The sequence below is a fragment of the Rhinatrema bivittatum genome, chromosome 5, assembly GCF_901001135.1.
Source record: "Rhinatrema bivittatum chromosome 5, aRhiBiv1.1, whole genome shotgun sequence".
Lineage (NCBI taxonomy): Eukaryota > Metazoa > Chordata > Amphibia > Gymnophiona > Rhinatrematidae > Rhinatrema > Rhinatrema bivittatum.
The window spans coordinates 281,357,050-281,384,743 of record NC_042619.1 but is presented as its reverse complement, the minus strand read 5'-3'; the positions used below and the strand labels follow the sequence as shown (position 1 = coordinate 281,384,743).

The 27,694-nt window shown below is 45.9% G+C and overlaps 1 protein-coding gene across 1 annotated transcript in view; it reads right to left on the bottom strand.

The window, feature by feature from the left end:
- The window catches only part of LOC115092770 (disintegrin and metalloproteinase domain-containing protein 9-like), a 211,494-nt gene that overhangs the window by 13,992 nt on the left and 169,808 nt on the right, over positions 1 to 27,694 (bottom strand). The gene's annotated exons all lie outside the window — the stretch shown is intronic.

Genomic DNA, 27,694 nt, shown 5'->3' with positions numbered 1-27,694 from the left:
TTATCTAAGTTTTTCTTTACTCTAATCCATGTATTCCTTCCCAAGTTTTTTATTACAATCCATGTTGTTTAAGTTGCTCCAACGAATTTACTATAGCTCTTCGTTATAGTTATGAACCTGTTGAAATTACCCTACTGAATTTTTAATGTATTTGGTTGTTAAAATGTAAACCGGAGTGAAGGCCACCACCAATACTTCGGTATATAAAAGCCTATCTATAAATAAATAAATAAATAAATAAATAAATAGGCAAGATTTTTTAAAATTTTCTACTTACACGGCATCCACAGCTGAAGTAAAGTTATGTGGATATGGACCCTGTTGCGCACTTGTGTGCATAACAGTTATGCTCTGATGTCATTGGGAAAATCTGGAACGCTCATGCCCTGCTGGGACCACACCCACACCCTGCCCCTTTTTCACAAAACATTTTTTATCTGCATACCGGGAGATACACACATGGCCGCAGGCCTTTTAAAATCCGCGTGGCCTGCATGCGTCCAAGTCACGTGCATATCTCCTGATTGGACAGCGCACAAGCCTTTGAAAATCTACCTGAAACTTTTCTCTATGTCTTAAAGCGGGGATGGCGAACTCCAGCCTTCGAGTGCCTCAAACAGGCCAGGCTTTCAGGATATCTACAATGAATATGCAGTGCATGCAAATCTTTCTCATGCATTTTCATTCTAGATATCCTGAAAATCTGGCCTGTTTGAGGCACTCGAGGACTGGAGTTCACCATCCCTGTCTTAAAGTCTCATAATCCAGTTTTGTCAGGCTCCAAGATCAAGTTCACTATTAATGCAGCAGGTTTCACATGTGCTTCTCCAGATGTCTCTAAAAAGATGTCAAATCCAAACTATCCCAAAAAATTGTTCATATTTCAACCATTTCCTCTTTTCTCAAAGCTTTTCTTGAAGGTGGTAAATACTAGAAAGTTTTTGCATTAGGAGTAACAACTAGATCAGTGGTTCCCAACCCTGTCCTGGGGACCCCCCAGCCACATATCCACAATGAATATGCATGAGAGAAAATGTGCATGTTATAGAGGCAGTGCATGCACATTTTCTCTCATGCATATTCATTGTGAGTATCCTGAAAACCTGCCTGGCTGGGGGGTCCCCAGGACAGGGTTGGGAACCTCTGAACTAAAGGAACCTTAAAAATCTCCTCTAAATATTTTTTAAACATGACTTTTCGTGAAATCCCATCAACTTTTTGGAAAATAATCAGATGCAAATTTTTTTATTTAGAGATATTCACAAGATTCTCCATTTTATGTATGAAATAACTTCTATGCAAACTTACAGTCTCTTATTACTCTCTTCCAGATTTTTCTCATATACTAACTTGGGAGTGGAGGAGTAGCCTAGTGGTTAGAGAAGTGGTCTATGAACCTTGTGACTGTGGGCAAGTCACTTTACCCTCCATTGCCTCAGGTACAAACTTAGATTGTAAGCCCTCTGGGGATAGGGAAATACCTATAGTACCTGAATGTAAACCAATGTGATATGTCAGTATACAAATAAAATAAACTTGGCAGCTAGTGGAAATTTGTGAAATTTATGTAAACAAGCCTGTTCCTAAATCTTTGGTAAGCCAGTGTTGCGTCCATCGGTCTCAGACGGCTTTGACCTCTGTGTCTCACCTTTCTTCCTTCTCTCTCCTCAAGTCTTGGGAAGATGGCTGCTGCCATGTCTTCATGCTGCTCTCTCCGTTGTCCCAGGATCAGCCTCCTAGAGTGCTCGCACGCAGGCCACCCATGCCTTTATCCACGTCATGGCGGGAACCTCAAGGGCGTCTCCTCCGAGTGATGTCATCACTTCCTGCTATTTAGCCTGCCCTTCGTTTGCTAACAAACTGAGTTAGCAAGGATTGGATTGCCTCCAGTCTAAGCTGCTCTGCCGCTTCCCAGCTGCCGCAGGAAGCTCTCTCTGCCCTTCGGGGTATTTCTTCACTAACCTGGGTACCCACTCCTCAGGGCGCTTCTGCTCTACTTCAGGTACCTATCTTGGGATACCGGGTACCCGCTCCTCGAGGGCCTGCTCTCCCTAATCTGGTGCCTGTCACTGAACAACTTGTGCCTGCCAGTGAGTACTAACCTTTTCAGTCTGTCTCACCTTCAGCTTCAGTGCTCTGTGTCTACATCCGGGACCTGTCCCTGCTACGTCGCTCTGCCTATCATCTACTTTACTGAGACTGGTCTCCTCTGCTGAGGATCCCTGGACTGCTCCTCTGGGTTGCCTAAACTACAGTCTGCTCTCCGGGCAGTGTCTTCAAGCTGTTCAATAAATACAACTTCTCTGTGTTTGCGTGTATAGAGTCTAGCCTAGTACTGTGGTTCCTCATGGGGCTCCTCCCCGTGGGAGTGGCCATCACCGCAGTACCCAAGAATCCACTCCAACACCTCATAACCATAACAGCCAGATGGCTTCAAGAGAAAATACTTGGGGCTTTTCCAAAGTAAAAAGTATTTGTATTGCCCCAGCAGTTGCTCCTTCTTTGGTCAAGCTGGCCTTGACATTCCAAGCACTCCTCCCATTTTCTTAGGGGTTCTCGCTGATAACAAGGTCTCTATCACTACAATCACAGCTGATTCACAGGGTCCCAATAGCAGCTGAGGCTTTCCCTCCATGTGATTTGCGTTACACTGTGAACCGATGTGATATCCTGGATGAATGTCGGTATATAAAAAATTTTAAATAAATAAATAAATAAATAAAATGTGATGACATTATCATAGAGGGACCACTCTTACTTGGAACCTCTAAGACCTGGCTCTGTTGGTTTCTCCACTCATCCAGGCTCAGAAGTACATCCAGGGTGATGGAGGGCATCAGCAAATCTTCCCCTGATAATCCTCCAGGTGGTCAAACTCTGAAGGCACCTGACTGGTCCTCACTGTGGCAAACAAAACAGTCCACCATCTTGCTCTTCTCCATCTACTAGTCTCTTCTTCCTAATTTATAACATAACCTAAGGTGGAAGAATTAATTTTGGGTATAAAAAAGCTTCAATATAATTATTCAGATTTTTTCCAATTAATCACATTGTTACTAGGGAACTACAGCAGATAAATTACCAATCATTAGACAGGGTTCAAAACCAGCATGAATGCAAAAATTCATGCAAGTAGATATACCTAGAGGACATGCAGTTGCATGAAATACTGTTGTGTTATACAGTAGGAAAGTGCATTCTTTTGAAACTAAAAGAAAAAATGAAATAAATGAGTTCATTTCAGTTTGTTTTGTTCCATTCAAAATGAATGGATGGGCCTTCCAAAATAACAAAAAGTTTCATTTGTATTTTTGTTTTTAACCATTAAAGTCTATGAGGCAAGCAAAAGTGCAGGGTTTTTTTTCCCTTTTGAAGACAAACAGAGCAGAGCTGAGATGGGAAAGGACAAGGAAGGAACAGGCTGAAGCATTTTTTTCGACTAGGCTATGCAAGCAAGATTTCCTCATTATTTAACATCTGAAACGTAAAATAAAATTTAACTTTCAGTTTGAGGAATCACCATTTTTTGTTTCATTTATCTGTTGGATTTTGGAGAGAGAGGATAAAAAGTTGTTAGAAAAACATTTAGGTAGATAAAAGGTGGGCTGTAGCCTCTTGTCACTGTGTCATGATAGCAAAATTGCTTACTTTGTAATAGGTGTTATCCCAGGACAGCAGGATGTAGTCCTCACATATGGGTGACGTCATTGATGGAGCCCTATAGCGGAAAACTTTCTGTCAAAGTTTCTAGAAACTTTTGACTGGCCCTGTGAGGCCACTGAGAATGCCCAGCATGCCATGATATTCTCAGCCACAGGGGTCTCCTTTCAGTTTCGTATGTAGCAATAAGCTTTAGCAAAAAATAAAATAATAAAATGTATCGGTCCCAACTCCGCGGGGTGGCGGGTGGGTTTCGTGAGCACTACACCCTGCTGTCCTGGGATAACACCTATTACAAGGTAAGCAATTTTGCTTTATTCCAGGACAAGCAGGATGTTAGTCCTCACATATGGGTGATTAGCAAGCTAGAGGTTGAGTCATTTTGTAGTGAAGCAACATTGAAGTATTGTTGGTAAAAATGAGGCAGCTGAAAATCACAGCAGGTTGGCTGTAGAAGGAGTTGGGATTATATAGGAAACAAGTTCTTTAAGACAGATTGTCCGTAGGCTGAATCTTGTCATCCTTCTTTGTCCAAACAGTAATGAGCTGCAAAGGTGTGAAGAGAACTCCATGTTGCTGCTTTGCATATGTCGATGATTGGCACTGAACAATAGTGTGCTACTGAGGTTGACATTGCCCTTACTGAATGCGCCTTTACTCGCCCTGGAGAGGAAGGCCTGCTTTTTCATAACAGAATTCTATGCAATCTGCTAGTCAGTTGGAGAGAGTGTGTTTGCCCACTGGATTACCCGGTTTGTTTGGATCATAAGATACAAAGAGTTGAGTGGATTTCCTATGGATTGCAGTACGGTCTAGGTAGTATGCTAGCGCCTGCTTGCAGTCCAAGGTATGCAAGGCCCTTTCACCTTGGAGAGAGTGAGGCCTTGGGAAGAATGTGGGCAAAACTATGGATTAGTTCAAGTGGAATTCCGTAACTACTTTGGGGAGGAATTTTGGATGTGTCCGGAGAACCACTCTGTCATGTAAGAATTTTATATAGGGTGAGTACGTGACAAGTGCTTGTAACTCACTAACCCTTCTAGCTGATGTAATGGCTATGAGGAAGATAGTCTTCCATGTGAGAAATTTAAGATCACAGGAATTCATGGGTTCAAAAGGAGAACGCATGAGCCTTGTTAAGACCAGATTCAGGTCCCATTTTTTGACTGGTGGCCATATTGGTGGTTTAAGGTGAGTTAAACCTCTCATAAACCTACTGACAAGAGGTTGTATGGATATTGGTGTATCTCCCATTTTGTTATGGTAAGCCGAGATTGCACTTAAATGTACTCGTACAGATGAGGTCTGGAGACCAGAGTCTGAAAGATGGCATAAATAGTCTAGCAGGTGTGGGGCAGGAGAAAAGGTCAGTGTTCTTTTGCGTGCACCACAGAGTAAACCTTTTCCATTTCGAAGAATAGCTCTTTCGTGTTGAAGGTTTACGTGAAGCTATAAGCACTTGAGAGACATTAGTTGAAAGATTTAGTGGTTGTAAGATCAAGCTTTCAACATCCATGCTGTCAGGGATAGGGATTGAAGGTTGGAATGGTGCAACCGACCCTGATCCTGAGTTATGAGAGTGGGAGCTACACCCAGGGAATCGGTTCTCTGATTGAGAGGTCTAGAAGTATGGGAAACCATACTTGTCGAGGCCAGTATGGGGCTATGAATATCATGGACCCCTTGTCTGTTGTAGCTTCACTAGGGTTTTGGTTATGAACGGTATTGGAGGATATGCGTATAGAAAGCCTGAGTTCCAAGGGCGAGCAAAGGCGTCCTTGGCTGGCTGATGCTTCTGCTTGTGCAGAGAGCAGAATCTGTCCACTTTGTGATTCAGTTGTGTTGCAAAGAGGTCTATTGTTGGTTGCCCCCAATGCTGCAATATCCTGGTCGCTACTAAGGGATCCAGGGACCACTCGTGTGGCTGGAACTGACGACTGAGATGATCTGCAACTACGTTGTGGATGCCCACTAGATAAGTTGCCCGGAGAAACATGGAATGTGTCAGGGCCCAGTCCCAAACCTGTGCGGCTTCTAGACAAAGGAGATACGAGCCTGTACCTCCCTGTTTGTTCAGGTTCCACATGGCTACTGTATTGTCCGTTTGAATCAGAACAGTCTTGTGTGAAAGGCAGTCCTTGAATGCATGCAGAGCATAACGTATAGCTCAAAGTTCCAGGAAATTGATTTGAATGTTGCTTCGAGTTTTGTCCAAGTACCCTGGGTTTGGAGATTGTCTATGTGAGCTCCCCAACCTAAGGTGGATGCATCTGTAGTTAAAGTTATATGTGGGACTGGTTGTTGGAAGGGCAGGCCCTTGCACAAGTTGTCCTTGTTCACCCACCAAAGAAGAGATGAACGTAGCTGGTGGGTTACTTGAATTGTAGAGGACAGTGGTTGAATGGCTTGGATCCATTGTGATCTTAATGTCCATTGGGTTATTCTCATGGCTAGTCTTGCCATAGGAGTGACATGAACTGTGGAGGCCATGTGGCCCAGTAAAGTTAGAAAATGATGAGCTGTTGCTTGTTTCTTTGAGTGTAGCGAGTTTGCCAAGAGGGAGAGTATTGCTGCCCGATCCTCGGGTAGAAAGGCACTTGAGAGGATGGTGTTCAATTCTGCTCCGATGAATTGAAGCAGGTGAGATGGAATGAGATGGAACTTTTGATAATTGATGAGAAACCCCATCGAGTGAAGTAGAGTAATTGTTTGGTTGAGAGAAGTTAGAGCTCCTTGTTGAGATTGACTTCTGATGAGCCAGTCGTCTAGACAGGGGAAAACGTGGACACGTTCGTGTGTAAGTGTGCTGCTATTACTGCCAGGCATTTTGTGAATTCTCTGGGAGCTGAGGCTAGTCCGAATGGTAGGACTCTGTACTGGAAATGTTGATGACCCACCAGGAAGCACAGATACTTGCGATGAGGAGGGAATATTGGAATGTGAGCGTAAGCATCTTGTAGATCCAGAGAACAAAGCCAATCTCCTATTTGAAGAAGGGGAAGCATGGTGCCTAGAGAAACCATCCTGAACTTTTCTTTCTTTAGAAATTTGTTGAGATTTCTGAGGTCTAGGATGGGACGTAGGCCTCTGGTTTTCTTTGGAATGAGGAAATAACGGGAGTAGAATCCTCTGCCCTGCTGAGTCCGGGGCACTGGTTCTACAGCTCTGGCTCTCAGAAGGGTGGATAATTCGACTTGTAGATGAATTATGTGAATTTCGTGTAACGAAAGAGGCTTTGGAGGAGAGTCTCTTGGAGTTGAGAGAAAATTGAGTTGGTAACCTCGAGATATTACTGAGAGTACCCATTGGTCTGTTGTTATCTGTAACCAATGGTTGTAGAAGGAGGAAACTCAGCCTCCTACTGGCAGATTCGGTCTTGGATTGTGGAGATGGCTTTGGTCTCTGGTGGTGGCCTCAAAAACCTGCAGCCGGTCCCGTCTGCGGTGGCATTTGAGGCCTAGTGGCTCTAGGCTGTCTGGGTTGAGATCTTTGTTGTGGACGAGAAGATCTACCCCTGGATGCTAGTGGATAATATCGTCTCTGCCTGTAGAAAGGTTTCCTGGTGTCTTTCCTTGGTGGACGGCGAGACATTGTTGAAGAAGAGTCTTGCGGAACTGACGACAGTTGGCGCAATGTCTCTGTGTGTTCTTTTAGTTGGGCCACTGCATCCTGAACTTTCAACCCAAAGAGGTTGTCACCTATGCAGGGCAGATCCACCAGCTTCTCTTGTACCTCAGGCCTGAGGTCAGAGGCTTTTAACCAGGCCCAGCGACGTGCACTGATTCCTGAAGCTGCCACTCTTGAAGCTGTTTCGAAGTTGTCGTAGGCGGCCCGGACTTCATTCTTTCCAGCTTCAAGTCCCTTGTGTATGATAGCTTGAGCTGCCTCCTGGTACTGTTGAGGTAGGGAGTTGGAAATTTCCTGCATCTGCTTCCATAGATTCCTTTGATATTGTGTCATATAAAGTTGATAGGACACTATCCTTGAGTTGAGCATAGCTCCTTGGAATACTTTTATTCCCAAAGAGTCTAGGAATCTATGGTCTTTTCCAGGTAGAGTGGAGGAGTGAGGTCGTACTCTTTTGGACTTCTTTTGAGCCGACTCAACCACAACAGATTGATGCGGTAACTGTGACTTTTGATAACCAGGAACATGTTGGACAAGATATGTGGTATCTACTCTTTTATTAATAGGTGGAACCGAACATGGATGTTCCCAAAGTCTATGCTGCAACTCCAAAAGTACCTCATGTACAGGAATGGCCAGGACCTCTTTTGGAGGATCCACGAACTGTAAGACCTCCAAAGTCTGCTGTCTCATGTCTTCCTCAGACACTAAGTTGAAAGGTATTGTGTCTGCCATGTCCTTTATGAAATTCGTCAAGGACAAGTCCTCTGGTGGAGATTTCTTCCTGCCTTCAGGAGGAGAAGGGTCAGACATGAAACTTTCTGTTTCATGTCTGACCCTTCTCGGTGGAAAAGACATGAAACTTTCTGAAAGTTTCATGTCTTTTCCACTGCGGCCCTTACACGCGATCAAACCGGAGGAAGGAACGGGAGCTGGGAGAGAGGGCCGTGCGGTCGGCGCTTGAGCCCATCGGGGTAAGGCCCATATCTCTCGCTCTTACCTCCGAGGGGCCCCCGCTCCGACCCCGGGTCTTACAGCAGCTCTTCGGCCTAGGGTCCTCCAGCAGCTCTTCAGCCTAGCAGAGTTTCCTTTCAACGCCGCCGCCGCGATCATCACCTCGCCCCTCTTCCACGCGATCGGACTCCTCCCCCTTACCAGGCACGCCGGTGACGACATCCCCCTGCGACTACAGGGGATTTAAACGGAGACACAACGCACAGGTGCTGCGTGCCGTGCGTTGCGCACAGAAGGAGCGCGACAAAGGGGCAGGCCCCTTTGTTCGCCCCTGAAGTGCCCCCATTCAAACAACCCCGAACTCAGACGACTACAGCACCCATCCAGACCATACAGACTACAGCACCCACCCAGACTACAGCTCCCATCCAGACGACTACAACTCCCATCCAGACCACTACAGCTCCCATCCAGACCACTACAGCTCCCATCCAGACCATACAGACTACAGCACCCACCCAGACGACTACAGCACCCATCCAGACGACTACAGCACCCATCCAGACCATACAGACTACAGCACCCACTCAGACTTCCACAAATTTCCTTCAGAATTTCACTAGCAACCACCCAGCCTCAACTCTTCATGCACACACTCACTACACCGATTATCTACAACCAAAGGAGAAACTCAGTAAAAGACCACACCAATCCCAACTTCATTCAAAAAAGAATCATCCCTATCATGACATCACCACTAAACCAACTGCTAGGCCTCATGCAACTCTCATTAACACTAATCAATGCACAATCACTCTCAAAAAAATCTCATCTCCTCTACGACTATCTAACAGAATCAAATCCGGATTGCTGCGCAATTACTGAAACATGGCTGAAACTGGAAGACACGGCTCTAATCAACCAACTCCCTACACACGCCTACAACATCTTCTCGATCCCCAGACTCAAAAAAAGAGGTGGCAGTTTATTACTAGCCACAAAAAAGGAGCTAGGGCTATCTTTACAGTATTCAAACTCATCTACCTCACTAGAATTCGCTCTTTTCAAATCTAAACACCTTCAAATCGGCCTCACCTATGCCCCCCCAGGAAGCCTAGAATCGGACCCGTCTCCTCTAATCGAACTCCCAGCCAAACACATCAACTCAGACATCCCCGCTATAATAATGGGAGACTTTAACCTCCACGTGGATAAATCCCCACAATCCTCTGGTTGTGAAACTTTTCTCACCTCGCTTCAGTATATGGGTTTCAAACAAATTATTAAAGATCCGACGCATAAAGCAGGACACACACTGGACCTAATCTTCATAAATGAAAGTATAACCACTGCCTCAGCTACGACCTGCTCCCCAGTCCCCTGGTCGGACCATAGCCTGATCACTACAACTCTCAAATTTACCCAACCCACTTTCACACCACCACAAAAAAATCACAATCCAATTCAGGAAATTATGCAACCCAGAAACCCTCAACCCTATACTATCATCTGCATTAGACAAACTAGACCTCACGGATGCAAATTCAGCCACAGCCTCCTGGAACAAAATAACCAAGAATGTAGCAGACCAAACGTGCCCTTTAATTTCAAAAACTCTCAACTCTAAGTCGAAGAACAGGAAACCCTGGTACACCCCTCAACTAAAATCACTGAAACAAGATCGTAGAAGATTTGAACATGCATGGCGAAAAAATCCGTCCCCAGCAAACTTGGAAACCTACAAATCCCTCATGCACCACTACCGAATATCCATCCTCCAAACAAAGAGGGATTTCTTCTCACAGAAAATACACCATTTCATCTTTGACCCGAAAGCTTTATTCTCCCTTGTCTCATCTCTCACCAAATCTCTCCCCACGACTATCCCAGACGACCAAGCGGCCAGTAAAGCATTGGAACTAGCCACGTACTTCAAGAAAAAAATCACAGATTTGATCAGACCTTTAATTTCCAAAAATGCCCTTCTTCCTCCACCATCCTACTACACTAACACTCAACGGATCATTAGTCTGGAAAACTTCGAGCCAACATCCTCCTTAGAGGTTGAAACAATCCTAAAGAAGCTCAAACCTGCCTCGCACCCCACTGACGTGATCCCCGCGAACTTACTCATCGCCAGCTCAAAAACAATCATCAAACCAATTGCCGACATCATCAACTGTTCTCTAATACAAGGCTCAGTACCGGACTCCTTAAAACTCGCAATCTTTAAACCACTCCTGAAAAAACCCAACCTGTCTCCCGATGATCCTGCCAACTACCGTCCAATTGCCAAACTCCCCTTCATTTCCAAAATCCTAGAAAAAATTGTTAATAAGCAACTCTCAGAATATCTTGAAGATAACAAAATACTAGCCCCCTCTCAGTTCGGCTTCCATAAAACCCGAAACACAGAAACGCTCTTAATCTCTCTAACAGACTCAATACTGTTGAATCTAGATAAAAAACAACCCAGTCTACTCATCCTCCTTGACCTATCGGCCGCGTTCGACACGGTAAACCACTCAACACTTCTGGACCGGTTATCTGATATAGGCATTAAAGGCACAGCTCTCAGCTGGTTCAAATCCTTTCTACATAACAGATTCTACAAGGTCAGTGTTAACAATAACGAATCACACTCTGTCCACGCTTCTCTGGGAGTCCCTCAAGGATCCTCCTTATCCCCCACCCTCTTCAATATTTATCTTTTACCGCTCTGCCAGCTCCTCTCCAATCTAAAATTAACCCATTACATCTATGCTGACGATGTCCAAATATTCATCCCAATAACAGAATCACTACAAGAAACACTAGAATTCTGGAACAACTGCCTCCTAGACATCAACAATCTGCTCTTGAGCATCAACTTAATTCTTAATCCCAACAAAACAGAATTACTCCTCGTTTCACAAGACAGCAACTATGCAATGTCCAACACACTCCTCACCAGTCAACCTTCATTATCCTCTTAAGTCAGAAACCTCGGAGTCATCATGGACATCAATTAAACCTAAAAAGATTTATTAATAACACCATGAAGGATGGCTTCTTTAAATTACAAGTCCTGAAACGCCTCAGACCCCTCCTCCACTTCCAAGACTACTGATCAGTTCTTCAAGCAATCATTTTCTCAAAAATCGACTATTGCAACTCCCTTCTACTAGGCCTCCCAGCCAACATGATAAAACCACTACAAATGCTTCAGAACGCTTCAGCCAGGATTCTGACCAGGTCCAACAAAAGAAACCACATTACCCCCATCCTAAGGAACCTACACTGGCTCCCTATCAAGTTCAGAGTCTCGAATAAAGTTCTCACAATCATTCACAAATCTATACACAAGCTTATTCCACTAGAACTCAACATCCCATTACAACCACATATTACATCCAGACCGATGAGAGCAGCTTATAGAGACACTCTCCTTGCCCCACCTATCAAAACCTTGTTAAATAAACGATCTCTATCTACAGCAGGCCCTGCGCAATGGAACTCTCTACCTCCAGAACTCCGGAAGGAACCTTGCCCAACCACCTTTAAAAAGAGACTCAAAACTTGGCTATTCGAACAAGCTTTTAATACAAAACTATAATCGCCCATCAATGTGCTCCTTGTAACAGGACTCCCTATTTACTTAGCCAGATTTCAGTTATAGAATATAATTACCTAATCATAATCATTGTAATTTACTCCCCAGTTCATTGATCCAAGTTATCCTACCTGTTCGATGTAACCGCATTCTTATATGCCTGTTAATTGTTATAATGTAAACCGAAATGATATGTAACTTTGCTACATGAATTTCGGTATATAAAAATGTTAAATAAATAAATAAATGAAGAGTCAGTATGTTTGTCTTCCCATGAATCATATGGCGCTTCCCTGGAAGGAGAAGTGGGAGAAGATCTCAGTGGAAGAGATGGTATCAGTGGTTGAAAGAGTCCTGAAGGCCCTGGTTGAGGGTCATCGACGGGTCTCTGTCCAGGAACATCCCCGATAGGTTTAGTTGGGATAGGCTTCGGTGGAATAGCACCGACAAGGGCATCAAATCTATCCATTAACATTTGAAATAAAGCCAATTCCGGTTGACCTGGAACCCCAGGTAGTGGCATCGGTGTTTTTGGAGATGGTCCCGACATCGACAGAGGCGTCGGCAGAGGCGCCGGCATCGGTGCGGGCACCGGCATCGACAATGGTGTCAGCAAGGGCATCGGCGTTGATGGTCGATGCTCTTGGAGCGCTTGTAGCACCGCTTGACAGATAAATCCGCTCAATTCCTCCATGATAGTTGATGCAGGCAGAGCAGCTACACGTGGTGGTGGTGGGGGCGTTATCGATCCCACCACAGGGCCCCGTGGAGGTTCTATGTCTGGCACCTCGATAGGTGAACGCCTCGGTGTTGAAGGCCTTGGTGTTTCCTGCAGGCGAGGCTGCTTGGCTGTCGACTTCTCCAGGGATAGCAGAGATTCCGGAATCGAAGGATGGCAATGTCGATGCCGATGTTTTGATAGATGCTCCGATGCTGACTTCGTCGATGCCATGGATGGGGTCAGTGATAAATGGTCCCCTGAACCTTCCGGACGACGTTTTTTAAGTATCAGTCGTTTCGAAACTCTGCTGAAGATGACTAGTGGACGTCGATGGGGAAGGTAAAAGTTGAAGATGGAACAAGTGTTCCATCTTTTCTTGTCGCGCCTTCAGACCTTTAGCGGTCATTTCAGCACATTTTGGGCAAGATGTTACATCATGAGATTGGCCCAAGCAAAGTACACACTTGAGGTGTGGGTCTGTAATCAACATGGTCCGATTACATTTGGGACATTTTTTGAATCCCGTGGCCATGATATCGTCGACAGCTGTCGATGTATATGTGAAGAAAACATTTTGTACTCAAATGAGTCGGAATGAGAATATTTTACTCACCAGCCGGTGGTAATGAGGGAGACCCCGATATGAGAGAGAAATTATTAACTTTTTCACTCTGATTTTTAGTCAGAATTGTGTGAGAATCTCACACAGGCTCCTGCTCCGCGATGCCAAAAGCAGCACGGAAAAACGAAGACTGAAGGAAGACCCCTGTGGCTGAGAATATCATGGCATGCTGGGCATGCTCAGTGGGCTCAGAGTACCAGTGAAAAGTTTCTAGAAACTTTGACAGAAAGTTTTCCGCAATAGGGCTCCATCAATGACGTCACCCATATGTGAAGACTAGCATCCTGCTTGTCCTAGGATAAAGGAGACACTATAATCTCTCTGACTGTTACAGTCAGTGTTACAGTACTATCAATGGGAGTTAGAACTAGTGCTTCAGGTAGACATACAATTGAGTCACTATTTAAAGAAGCCTCCCATGGCTAACTTATCCAGCTAAATTTAGCAGGGGTAGGCAACTTCAGTCTTGGAGTGCCACAACAGGTCTGGTTTTCAGGATATCCACAATGAATATACATGAGGTATATTTGAATGCACTGCCTCCATTGTATGCAAATATCTTATGCATACTCACTATGGACATTCTCAAAACCAGATCGGTTTGTGGCACTTCAGGAGCGGAGTTACCTATCTCTGCTTGCAGGAACCTAGCACATGAACAGCATTGATGAAAATAGTGATTGGACCAGAAGTTCACAATCAACATGAAGAGAGATTTTTATAAGATGTGGAAACCAGATAGAGACAGGATTAGGTAAAAAGCAGCCTGCTCCCATATGCACTGTTCTTATCATGCAGGGCCAAAAGAAGACAGAGTCATTAGTGGGTGGCATCAGGAGTGAAAATAATGAGCAATGGAATAGCCAAAAACAATGCAGTGCTCAATCATGCACCCCTCTTTCCTCCAGAGCACTTACAGGAGATTGTAATAGAAACTACTGATTCAGATTAATCATATCCATGATTAATCTGATCACAAGAACATAAAATATGCTATACTGGGTCAGACCAAAGGTCCATCAAGCCCAACAATGGCCAATCCAGGTTACAAGTACCTGACAGGTTCACAAAGGGTACATAGATTCCATGCTGCTTATCCCAGAGATATGCAGTGGATTTCCCTAAGTCCAACTTAATACTGGTTTATTGACTTTCCTCCAAGAACTTGTCCAAATTTTTTTTTTAATGTTTAAATCTGTTTATTGGAAAGCATAATTCAACACTTCACTGGTTTACAATAACACATCTTGGGTGCAACAAGAATAATCATGAACCCAGGTACACTAACAGCTTTTACCACAATTTCTGACAACAAATTTGAGTTTAATAATAATTGAGTAAAAAAAGTATTTTCTCCTATTTGTCTTAAAATAGGAGTAACTTCATTGTGTGCCTCTTAGTCATTGTACTTTTTGAAAGAGTAAACAAATGATTCTTATTTACCCATTCCATTTCACTCATTATTTTATAGATCTCTGTCATATCTCCCCTCAACTGTTTCTTCTCCAAGCTGAGCTGAAGAGCCCTAACCTCTTTAGCTTTTCCTCATAGGAGAATCGTTCCATCCCCTTTATCATTTTAGTCGCCTTTTTCTGTACCTTTTATAATTCTCTTATATTTTTTTGAGATACAATGACCAGAATTGCACACCATACTCAAGGTGCAATTGCACCATGGAGTGATACAGAGGCATTATGAATATTCTCTGTTTTATTCTCCATTCCTTTCCTAATAATTCTTAACATTTGATCTGCTTTCTTGGCTGTTGCCAGACATTGATCAGAACATATCAATATATTATCCATGACGAAGCCTAGATCCTTTTCCTTGGTGTTGACTCGCAATGTGGAACCTTGCATGATGTAGCTATAATTTGGGTTGTTCTTCCCTACATGCATCAAATTGTACTTGTCCACATTAAATGTTATTTGCCATTTGGGTGCCCAGTCTCCCAATCTTGCAATTTCTCATAATTATCTTATGATTTAAAAACTTTGAATAATTTTGTATCATCAGCAAATTTGATTCTTTCACTTATTGTTCCCATCCATAGGTCATTTATAAATATGTTAAAAAGCAGAGGTTCCAGGATAGATCCCTGGGGTACTCTATTATTCAAATTTCTCTATTGAGAAAATTGACCATTTAGTTCTACTTTCTATTTTCTATCTTTTCACCAGTTCTCAATCCACAGCAGAACATGCCTCCTACCCCATGACTTTTTAATTTTCTCAAGAGTTTCTCATGAGATACTTTGTCAAATGCTTTCTGAAAATCCAAATACATTATATCAACTATCTTACCTTTATTCAAATTTGAATTTATGCTTTCAAAAAAATATAGCAGATTGGTGAGGCAAGACTTCCTTTGGCTACATCCATGTTGACTTTATCTCATTAAACTATGACTATCTATGTTCAGTAGGGATGTGAATCGTTTTTTGACGATTTAAAAAAATCGTCCAATATTTTTTAAATCGTCAAAAATTGGTACAGTGCGCGATACAATAGAAATTTTCACGATTTATCGTGAAAAATCGTTTCTCCCATTAGTGTCCACTAACGGGAGTTATTTGGGGGGGAGGGCGGGAAAACTGGCACACCACAACAACCCCTAAACCCACCCTGACCCTATAAAACTAATCCCTTACCTTCCCCCACCCCCCCCCCCGGCCATCCAGTGCTCCTGCCATGTGACAGGGGCCGGCCAATGGCACGGATACCCTGTCACATGGTAAGGGCAAAGGGCCACTGGCGCCATCTTTATGAGTGGCAGCCAATGGCCCGAGAACGGGAGATCGCTCCCGGGACCACCACTAGAGCACCAGGTAATTTAAAAATGTTTTGGGGGGATCGGGAGGGTGGGAGAAGTTAAGGGGTCATCTTTAAAGGGTTGGGTGGGTTTTTTTTCATCGGGCCATCGGCGCCATTTTTGAGTGGCAGTCAAAATGGCGCCGATGGCCCGAGAGCGGGGGATCGGTCCCCGCGCCCCCACTGGACCACCAGGTACTCGTAAAAGGTTTTGGGGGGGGGGTTCGGGGTCAATTTTAAAGGGTCGGGCCTCACTAAAAAAAAAATTAACGATGTGAATCGGAACCGATTCCGATTCACATCTCCAGCGATCAGATTTTTTTCTCCCTCCAGCCAAACCCGATTGTTAAGACGATTGGGCACACGATTCACATCTCTAATGTTCAGTAATTTTGTTCTTTATAATAGTTTTAACCATTTTTTCTGGCACTAACTTTAGGCTCACCAGTCTGTAGTTTCCTGGCTCATCTCTAGACCCTTTTTGGAAACTGGCGTTACCCTGGACACCCTCCAATCTTCAGGTTCCATAGCTGATTTTAATGATAAGAACATAAGAAATTGCCATGCTGGGTCAGACCAAGGGTCCATCAAGCCCAGCATCCTGTTTCCAACAGAGGCCAAACCAGGCCACAAGAACCTGGCAATTACCCAAACACTAAGAAGATCCCATGCTACTGATGCAATTAATAGCAATGGCTATTCCCTAAGTAAACTTGATTAATAGTCGTTAATGGACTTCTCCTCCAAGAACATCCAAACCTTTTTTGAACCCAGCTACACTTACTGCACTAACCACATCTCTGGCAACAAATTCCAGAGCTTAATTGTGTGTTGAGTGAAAAATAATTTTCTCCGATTAGTCTTAAATGTGCTACTTGCTAACTTCATAGAATGCCCCCTAATTATTCTATCATTCAAAAGTGTAAATAACCGATTCACATCTACTCATTCAAGACCTCTCGTGATCTTAACGACCTCTATCAAATCCCCCCTCAGCCATCTCTTCTCCAAGCTGAATAGCCCTAACCTCTTCAGCCTTTCCTCACAGGGGAGCTGTTCTATCCCCTTTATCATTTTGGTTGCCCTTCTCTGTACCTTCTCCATTGCAACTATATCTTTTTTGAGATGTGGCGACCAGAAATGTACACAGTATTCAAGGTGCGGTCTCACCATGGAGCGATATAGCGGCATTATGACATTTTCCGTTTTATTAACCATTCCCTTTCTAATAATTCCTAACATTCATTTTTCTTTATTGACTGCTGCAGCACACTGAGTTGACAATTATAAAGTATTATCCACTATGATACCTAGATCTTTTTCCTGGGTAGTAGCTCCTAATATGGAACCTAATATCGTGTAACTACAGCAAGGGTTATTTTTCCCTATATGCAACACCTTGCACTTGTCCACATTACATTTCATCTGCCATTTGGATGCCCAATCTTCCAGTCTTGCAAGGTCCTCCTGTAATTCTATCACAATCCGCTTGTGATTTAACTACTCTGAATAATTTTGTATCATCCGCAAATTTGATAACCTCACTCGTCGTATTCCTTTCCAGATCATTTATATATATATATTGAAAAGCACCGGTCCAAGTACAGATCCCTGAGGCACTCCACTCTTTACCCTTTTCCACTGAGAAAATTGACCATTTAATCCTACTCTCTGTTTCCTGTCTTTTAACCAGTTTGTAATCCATGAAAGGACATCGCCTCCTATCCCATGACATTTTAGTTTTCTTAGAAGCCTCTCATGAGGGACTTTGTCAAACGCCTTCTGAAAATCCAAATACACTACATCTACCGGTTCACCTTTATCCACATGTTTATTAACCCCTTCAAAAAAATGAAGCAGATTTGTTAGGCAAGACTTCCCTTGGGTAAATCCATGTTGACTGTGTTCCATTAAGCCATGTCTTTCTATATTCTCTATGATTTTGATCTTGAGAATAGTTTCCACTATTTTTCCTGGCACTGAAGAGGAAGCAGCAAATGATATTAGTGGGACCAAGAGCACTTCCCAGGGAAAAGGTAGAGGAGAGCATGAAAGATGCCCCTGGCCTTTTCCCTCCTGGTCTGCTCTCAATCGCAGCCCCAGTAGCAGTACCCAAGGATCCATTGAGAGAAAGGGGATCTTGCAGAACATCAGAGATGTGAATATACTTTACAGTTCTGGAGGACCACATTTTTAAGAATAAATTCACTGTCTGAAGGCCAATAGTAGAGGAAAGGTACTGGGCTATCTTTTAAACTGTAGCAGTCAGCATTGTGTTCTAAAATACACTGGGGACATCATTTTGTGTACTTTGGAAACATTTTCAGTTCAAGATGCTTTTGTTTGGGCTTGCATCAGCACCAAACACATTTACCAAGGTGATGGTGGTATTAGTGTTGGCCATACGCAGGCAAGGAATCATAAGACATCCATATCTCAATGAATGACTAATCAGAGTCAAGTCCTTTTGAGAAAGCCAGCAAACAATAATCAGAGTGGTTCAGCTCCAGAAGCAGCTAGGTTGAGTGGTAAAGTATGTGAAAAGCAATCTCCCAGTCCCTGGAATTTTTAGGCACTCATCAACACAGCAGAAGAGCAGGTCTCCCTAGCCCAAAAAGTGTTATCAAATTGCTATCCCAGGTGCTATCCTTCCTGACTAAAATAGCCCCCAGGATGTGGGACTTTCGCCATCTCTTGAGTCTGAGGGCAACAATCTTAGACCTGATGCCATGGACCAGGCTCACATGCACCCACTTCAGTGATTCCTGCAGACCCAGTAGTCCTGAATGTCCCACAACTGTAAAGTTAGCTTGCCTGTGCTCCATCCATGAAGAAGGAGCCTGGAATGATGGATAATGCCATCAAATCTATTAAAAGGAATAGACCTGGAACCTCCCAAGAGGATTATAGCAACCTCAGATGAAGATTACTAAAATGGGGAACCCAGGTAGCTCAGGGCTGCTGTACCAAACATTTAATAGGCTAGAAACAAGAGCCATTTGGTTAGCACTGTTGCAATCTCTTCCGTTGATATGTGGAATGGCAGTTAGATAATGCACTATGGCAGGGCCCAATACTGATGGAAGAGCCAGCTCCATTTTGTCATATGGCCTGGCCCTTAATAGAACTCACCAGTGCAAGAAATGCTATTCCTCACTGTTTATTACAACTATGTTTAAAGCTTGCAAAAACTCTACCTGCTTGGTATACATTTTGGTATGCTCATCATCCCTTTAGAGAGCAGATATTTCAGCAATTCTGGACTTCCTCCAGAAAGGCCTAGACAAAGGATTAGCACTTAACTCACTGAAGGTTCAGGTGGCAGTTATCTCTTGCCACAGAGGGCTGGTGAAGGGATTCTTGGTTGCCACGCATCTAGATGTGTTTCACTTTCTAAAGAGTAAGGATGTGCAGTCGATGAAAATGAATGTTAATTCATAAATGAATATGCCCTTTTGTTTCAATCATGGGTTCCTGAAAATGAATGGAGAGCTTCTCATGAATGAAACATATGTCATTTGTTTCATTTGTTTTCATTTCCTACAGTGTTCAGATCTAGTTTAATATTAGAAACAATCCTTTTTGCTGCTCTGTTCATCTGCATAGGTTTTTATTTATTTAACATCTTTCTGTCATTCCTACTAACAAAGGAAGGCTTGTGTTTTGAGTAGTTTTTTTAACAAGCTTCCTCTCCCCTTCAGGGGAAAGGTTTTGACAGTAGCTGATTTTTTATTTGATGCAGTGAACCAGCAGCAGCTATGCTAGCTGTGTCATATAGTTACCCATTCCAAACACCATTGAAGAAACAATGAAACTAGCCAATAGAGATGTGAATTGTGTGATCGATCGTCTTAACGATCGATTTTGGCTGGGGGGGGGGGGAGGGAATCTGATCGTCGTGGTTTTGTTTTTTTTAAAATCGTTTAAATCATAAATCGGGGGAGGGCGGGAAAACCGGCACACTAAAACAACCCTAAAACCCACCCCGACCCTTTAAAATAAATCCCCCACCCTCCCGAACCCCCCCAAAATGTTTTAAATTACCTGGGGTCGGGGTGGGTTTTAGGGTTGTTTTAGTGTGCTGGTTTTCCCGCCCTCCCCCGATTTACGATTTTTGACGATAAATCGGGGGAATTCCTATTGTATTGCGCCTCTAAAGATTTTTGACGATTTAAAATATATCGGACGATATTTTAAATAGTCAAAAAACGATTCACATCCCTACTAGCCAATATGTACCTAGAAATAATCAAACAGCTCCTAAACCAGATGGAATTGGTAATAAACATTGACAAAACTGAATTCTTACACCTTGAACGTAAAAACACTCACCACACACAACCAACATTCACAATCAAAAATATTCAAACCACCGAGTTAGCAACAAAAGTTAGGGATCTAGGAGTAATAATTGACCCTGAGCTAAACATGAAACAACACATCTCACAGAAAATAAAAGAAGGTTATGCAAAACTAATGATCCTAAGAAGATTAAAATCTCTATTAACGATTAACAATTTTCGCACAGTTCTACAAGCAATGATATTCGCTAGCACAGATTATTGTAACTCCCTGCTTTTAGGACTACCTCAATCTACAATTCGGCCTCTGCAAATATTGCAAAATTCCGCTGCCAGAGTTTTGACAGGCAAAAAAGACCATATTACAGGAACACTTGCTGAACTCCACTGGCTTCCAATTGAACAAAGAATACAATATAAAGCACTTTCCCTGTACGTACCAGGATCAGTCCAGGACACCTGGGTTGTGACTCCGCACCAGTAGATGGAGACAGACTAAAACTTGTGGGCGGAGCCATATATGCCCCTGTGCCAGTCACAGCCCCTCAGTCTTACTCTGTCTCCAGTAGATGGTGCAGGTCCGGTCACAGCCCTGCCTGACCTGATTTTGGTGGTTAGTCAGTTTTGGTTTTTAGGGGCTGATTTTGTTAGGCCTGATTGTTTTTGCGAGGTATTCGTGGCAAATTGGGTTTTGTTTTTAATTTTAGTCCCGGGTGCCCTGCCTCCCGGGGGGGTTGAGAGGTCCTGAGGGGACTACCCTCCCCCGGTTGAGGCCGCTGCCAGGGTTGAGGACCCGGCTGAGCTAGTGGCAGCGTCAGGGGTGACACCGGGGAGCCCGGTTAATTCACCCCTGCAGGAAAAGGGCTCCAGAACCAAGGACAGCTGCAAGCTTTGTTTAAAAAAAAAAAAAAAGGGGGGTTTTTTGTTTTCGTTGTGCGGCTCTAAGTTCCCTCGCGTCTTCGCTCCGTTTTGAGGGGGGGGGGGGCGCCGGTAGCAGGAGGGAGGTCGCCGATTTTGAATTCTTAATTTTACTTCGCATTTCGCCGCGTTTCCCGCCCATTTTCTCGTCGCGCTCGCCGGCAGGCCACGAGGGTCAGCCTGCCAGGCCTGCGGCTCGGCTTGCGCACGCTTTTCGTGGCAGGGCCTCTGCAGCTACGGTCGCACGGGCAGAGAGGGAGTGTCCGGAGCGTCTCGGGGGGCCCAGTCCAGAACCGCGCAATCGCCGCCGCGCGGGGGGGCTCGACTGATAGGCCCCAAGATGTTTGTTTTTCTCCTGCACTGTGCGCGCGCGGCGGCCATTTTAGTTCCGGCCGCGAAATCGCTCGCTTCACAACAGGGGATACAGCCCTGCCCCCCGCGCTTTCCCTGCAGCGGGATCCGGCGGGGGGGTCCCCACGGAGGGGCCTCGGTCCCCGTTGCCTCCCGCGGCTGGTTCTTCAGATTTTTATCTGTTTTTTGCGCGTCTGTTGCACGGGGTTTTTTAAATATAAGCGTATTTAGCGCTGCCGGAGGGGCGTCGCGCGGGGGGGGGCCACCCGCAGGTCTGTTCTGAAGGCTAGAACACTATGGATGTTGCGGGGGGCTCTCGGGAGCCCTCGCGGGGGAAGCGTCCGCCACGTGGCGTACCTCAGGAGTCTGAGACGGATTCTTCATCGGCAGTTGACAGTCTCCAGAGGAGTCCCTGATGGGGGCCGGGGAGGCGGCTGCGGACGGTCCTCGGCTGCAGACGGTCCTGTCCAGCCCAGCGCGGGCAAAGGGGCACTCGCCATGGAAGGGGATGACCCCCAGGTGGTACGACTATTTTCACAGGGAGGAACTGTACCTACTACCTCCAGCAATGCTTCAGGAACTGCTCCGCTGGGGGGGGCCCGTCGAGAGACACACATGGATCTGCCAAGAGGCAATCATGGATCCAATGCTCTCCGAGGAAGAGGAGCATAGGTCTCTCGGGGCCGACAGTAGGATTTTCCTTTTCAATTTTCATCGACAGTTTTCCTATTCAATGAATGGGATACGCTTTTAAGGTGGGTAAGGTCATAGACAAGGTTTACCCGCTACCGGAGGAGGTGCTGGCACTCCTTCGCCGGCCCAAGGTGGATTCCGCAGTCTCTGCGGTGACGAAGAGGTCGGCCATTCCGGTTACGGGAGCCACGGCTCTCCGGGATATACAGGATAGGAAGCTGGATGTGTAACTCAAGATTTTGAGGTGTCTGCCCTGGGTGTGCAGGCTGCTTTCTGTACCAACTTCGCTATGTGAGCGAGTCTGCGCTGGGCCCATATTCTTCAGGCGAATGCAGGTCTGTCGGCGGAAGAGGCATCACAGGCAGATAGGTTGGAGGCAGCAATAGCGTATGGGGCAGATTCTCTCCACGATTTGCTGCGTACGTCCGCTAGGTCCGGGGTGGCGGCTGTTTCGGCGCGTTGCCTGCTGTGGCTGCGCAACCTGGCTGCAGATGGTTCGTTCACAGCAGCTGCCCGAGGACAGATTCAGGGCGCGCTCCGTCTGCTCGGCCAGATCCCGGTTCCGAAGGCCCAGGAAGTCGCTTCATCACAGGTCTACCGGTTCTTCTTATAGGTTGGCTTCTTCCCGTAACCATCAATGGCAGCAGTCTTTTCGGGGTACACGCTCCGATAGACAGGGTGGAGCCCCGTCAGCGAGGGGGCCGGGATACCATCGGGCCAGTGGGTCCGCAACGTGATGAAGCACGGCTACGCATTAGATTTTGTTCGTTCCCCAGCACACTAATTCCTGGTCTCGCCGTGCAAGGCTCCCGAAGCGAAGGCAGCAGTGCTAATCACCATCCGGCACATGGAACATTTGGGAGCCATTTCCTCCATTCCGATCAGTCCGCACGGCGAAGGACGTCACTCTATTTGCTTCATTGTTCCAAAGAACGATGGCACTTCAAGACCAATCCTGGATCTAACAGGGGTGAATAGATGCCTGCGGGTGCCTCACTTCCAAATGGAGACTATTCGGTCGGTGATCGCCTCGGTGCGTCCAGAAGGGTTCCTGGCCTCACTAGGTTCCACGGAGGCGTACCTTCACGTAGGCATTCCACCGTCTCTTCAGCGATGCCTAAGGATCAATTCACGGCTCTCCCGTTTGGGGCTCGCAACGGCGCCTCGTACTTTCACGAAGGTGATGGTCGTGGTGGTGGCGCAACTTCGCCGGGAGGATTTCTGGTTCATCCTTACCTGGACGATTGGTTGATTCGGGCGAAGTCCGAGGATCAGTGCCGACTGTCAGTGGCCAGGGGCCTACAACTCTTGCAGTCTCTAGGCTGGCTAGTCGAGTTCAACAAGAAGTCCATTGGTACCCAAGCCGGTATCCACGCAGACCCTGCAATGCCTTGGAGCCGTATTCGATGAAACGGGGCAGGGCGTTCCTATCGCAGGAAGGAAGGTGCAAACTACAGGCTCAAGTGAGGTGCTTGCTATCGCTCCGGCTACCGCGGCTCGGCGATTACTTCTTAGTCCTGGGAACTATGGCCTCCACTCTCGTGTTGGTCCACTGGCCGTTTGCTCATCTACGGCCATTGCGGGCGTCCTTACCATCCCGCTGGCAGCCGGTTTCGGAAGCATTCTACCGTCCATTTTCCACTCGTAGGCCGGGCGAGATCCGGCCAGTCCTGGTGGCTTGATTCCAGTCTTTTGACCTCTCCAGGGTCACTCCTATTGCCCAACCGGACAGGGGTGCCCACGGATGCCAGTCTCTCCGGATGGGGAGCAGTCTGCCTAGGGACGTCAGTTCAAGGCCTACGGTCAGCGTCTCAAGCCCGATGGGCTACCAACCGACTGGAGACCAGAACGGTCCGTCTGGCACTGCAATCGTTCCTACCTCTGCTGAGGGGACGGGCAGTCTGTGTTTTGTCGGACAACGCAACCGTAGTGGCCTACATCACTCGCCAAGGAGGGGCGAGAAGTCCACAGGTAGCAGACGAGGCGCGGCTCTTGATGGCTTGGTCAGAACAAAATCTCACGTCCATTGCAGCTTCACATACATTGCAGCCTCTCACATCGTCGGGGTCGACAACATCCAGGCGGATTTTCTGCCGTCATCATCTGGATCCCGGGGCATGGGAGCTGGCGGTCGAAGTTTTGCCTCATCTGCAAGACGTGGAGTATTCCCCACATGGACTGGAGGGCCACAGGCCACGTGGACTGGTTGGCCACAGGCCACAATGCGAAGGCTCCGCGATTCTTCAGTCGGCGCCGAGGAAGAGGAGCAGAAGAAGTCGACGCCTTGGTGCTTCCCTGGCCGACGGATGTCCGGCTGTACGTCTTTCCTCCGTGGCCGATGTTCGGCACGATTATGCGCCGCATAGATTTGCACCCGTTCAACGTGTTCAACGTGATCATGGGGGCTCCGGCATGGTCTCACCGTCCGTGGTTCGCGGACCTTGTTCAGTTTGTCGGTGGCGGCTCCCATGCGTCCCATCCGTCTCCAGGGATTCGCGGGGCTCCTCCGTCAGGGCCCCGTCTGTTGGGAGGATGAGAATCCCTTCTGGCTCGCGGCCTGGCGTTTTGAGAGGACTCGGCTCAACGGGGAAGGTTACTCTGCCGCGCTGGTGGCTATGCTGCTGAGGTTCCAGGCAGCAGTCTCCATCCTTGGCGTACATCCGGGCCTGGGTAGTTTTTGCGGTAAGGTGCGTGCAGCGGGGTGTGGATTCCACTGCCGCTTCAGTATCTGATGTTCTGGCTTCTCCAGGCTGATCTGGCCAAAGGCTTGGCATGCAGTTCCCGGCGGGTCCGCGCTTGGTTGCTTGCGGGTCCGGATGTTTTCCCGTTTTCTCTGGGGGGCTAAGCTTCTCCGTCCGCCATTGCGTTTTCCAATTCGGTTCTTTCCACCTGGTGCTCGGCACCGTTTGCACCCTTGAAGCGCACAACTCTTCCGGATCTCTCTTTGACGACGGTATTTTTGGTGACGCTTGCCTCGGCGCGGCGCTTTTCTGAGTTGCAGGCTCTCTCCTGTAGAGTACCGTTTTGTGTCTTTCTGATTCGGGGGTATTCTTGTGTCCGATCCCTACCTTTCTCCTTCAGGTCGTTTCGTCTTTTCATCGGCATCAGTCAGTGGGGCTGCCCGCTTTGCGGACGGGAGCTCCTCTGATCCTCCAGCGAGGGACTTCAAGGGACTTGTTGTGCGGAGTTCCCTTCCACGCTACCGATGACAGATCTTTTGTTTTCCTTTCGGGTCCAAAGAAAGGGGCCGCGGCATCCCGCAAGACGATTGTCCGTTGGCAAACAAGGAACCATTGGTTCGGCATACCTTGTGCGGGAGGAAAACCTATTCCTGGGGGCCTCAGGGCTCACTCGACACGGTCTCAAGCGGCGTCTTGGGTGGAATTTTCACAGGTGTCGCCTCAAGCGATTTGCAGGGCTGCTACCTGGCAGTCGTTACATACCTTCATTACACATTGCCGATCGGATGTTCGGGCTACTGATTGCGGGGGTTTTGGAGAGAGGGTACTCCGAGCGGGACTCTCTGCTTCCCACCCTCGGTTATTTAGCTCTGGTACATCCCAGGTGTCCTGGACTGATCCTGGTACGTACAGGGAAAGGAAAATTAGTTTCTTACCTGATAATTTTCGTTCCTGTAGTACCAAGGATCAGTCCAGGATCCCGCCCGCAGTGCTGTGCTGTTGTAACGGAGAGTCCGCTCATTGTTGTCTTCAGTACACTGACCCCTTGTTCTTCGCTCTCTCGGTTTGGAGAGTCTGGTTCCTGTGGGGGTGTTGGAGTTATTTTCGTTTACCTGACAAGTTTGTATGGTTAGCTATGTTGTATTATGGTTTTTCTACTTTGACATTCGTATGACTGAGGGGCTGTGACTGGCACAGGGGCATATATGGCTCCGCCCACAAGTTTTAGTCTGTCTCCATCTACTGGTGCGGAGTCACAACCCAGGTGTCCTGGACTGATCCTTGGTACTACAGGAACGAAAATTATCAGGTAAGAAACTAATTTTCCTTTGTATAATCCATAAACTAATCCACGATGATAAAGCCGACTGGCTTAACACGGCACTGCGCGTGCACGTACCACAAAGAAACTTGAGATCTGCAAATAAAGCTCTACTAACTGTGCCCTCTGTCAAATCAGCACATCTCACGCAAGTAAGGGAAAGAGCACTGTTGCTGGCTGGTCCTGTACTCTGGAATACCATGCCACTCGAAATAAGACTACAGACAAATCTGAATTCATTCAAAACTAATCTGAAAACCTGGCTTTTTAAACAAGCAAAGAAAAGGAGAAAAATAGTTGAGCGATAAGGATGCACCAAGCTAGAAGTTTTTAGTAACCTACATAATCATATTAATGTTAAAATCAAACTGCCTAATTTGTTCCTAACAATCAGGTTTAACTTACACACCTAGTTTATTATTTTAAATTGTTACCGTACTATGATGGCACACAAGTAATTTGTAATCTATACCACCCATATTTCTCTTTATCGTGCCCTTCTGTAAACCGTTGTGATGGTATTTAACTTAACAACGGTATAGAAAAAGTTTTAAATAAATAAATAAAATAGTGTCCAAGACAGGGAGGCTTTTTATCTGTCTAGGTCTGTACAGTGCACTAAAGTTGTCAGTGCATCTACAAAGCAGGCAGTCACCAGTCACAGGTAGTACTGCCACTTTGTGGATCTTGAGCTGTAATACTAGTGCACACATGCAGATTAACGAGTAGATTGGCAGTAGACTTTTAAGATGGAGATGACAGCCACGTAGCATGGGCAGCAAGCTGACTTGGCTGTGCTCCCTAGCTAAGCACAAATAGGTTAAGGTGTAATCTCCTACAGGCAGTCAAGCTGGTATTGATGCCAGATAAACAATATTCTTAGCTAAGCAGTATAGACTGGAACAAATGGGTAGACTAGGTATGCCAAATGTTTCTAAGCTTGGAAAAAGCCCTTCTGACTGAACACAAGAATGACTTTATTAAGCATGCTTAACTCTGGAGAAAAATGAATATATATATATATATATATATATATATATATATATATCAACATAACAAAATGTAGCAGATAAAGCAAATCCTGAATGTGACTATATCTAATCTGAAAAAAAAAAAGAACTGACGTTCTTAAAAGTGGCTTGACCAACACAATGGTCTATGTAGGAGACCTAGATTATATTGTTGCCCCCAACTTCTGCTCTCTGAACCAGCAAAACTGTGGAGGCAGCATTCACAACCAACAGTCCCTGAAGGAAGCAATCCCACCACCATACAATAGTAATGCCGAAGGCACAGAAATGAAGTGGAAACCAGAGATCAAGTGAGCTCTATGGAATTGCAAAACAAAGCAGACTGGGTTTCACATCCTTATCTTCTGTCATATTCTTTGTTACTGTGCTAAGGTCTAAAGTGGGCATGTATTGGTTTCCAAAGGTCACCAGA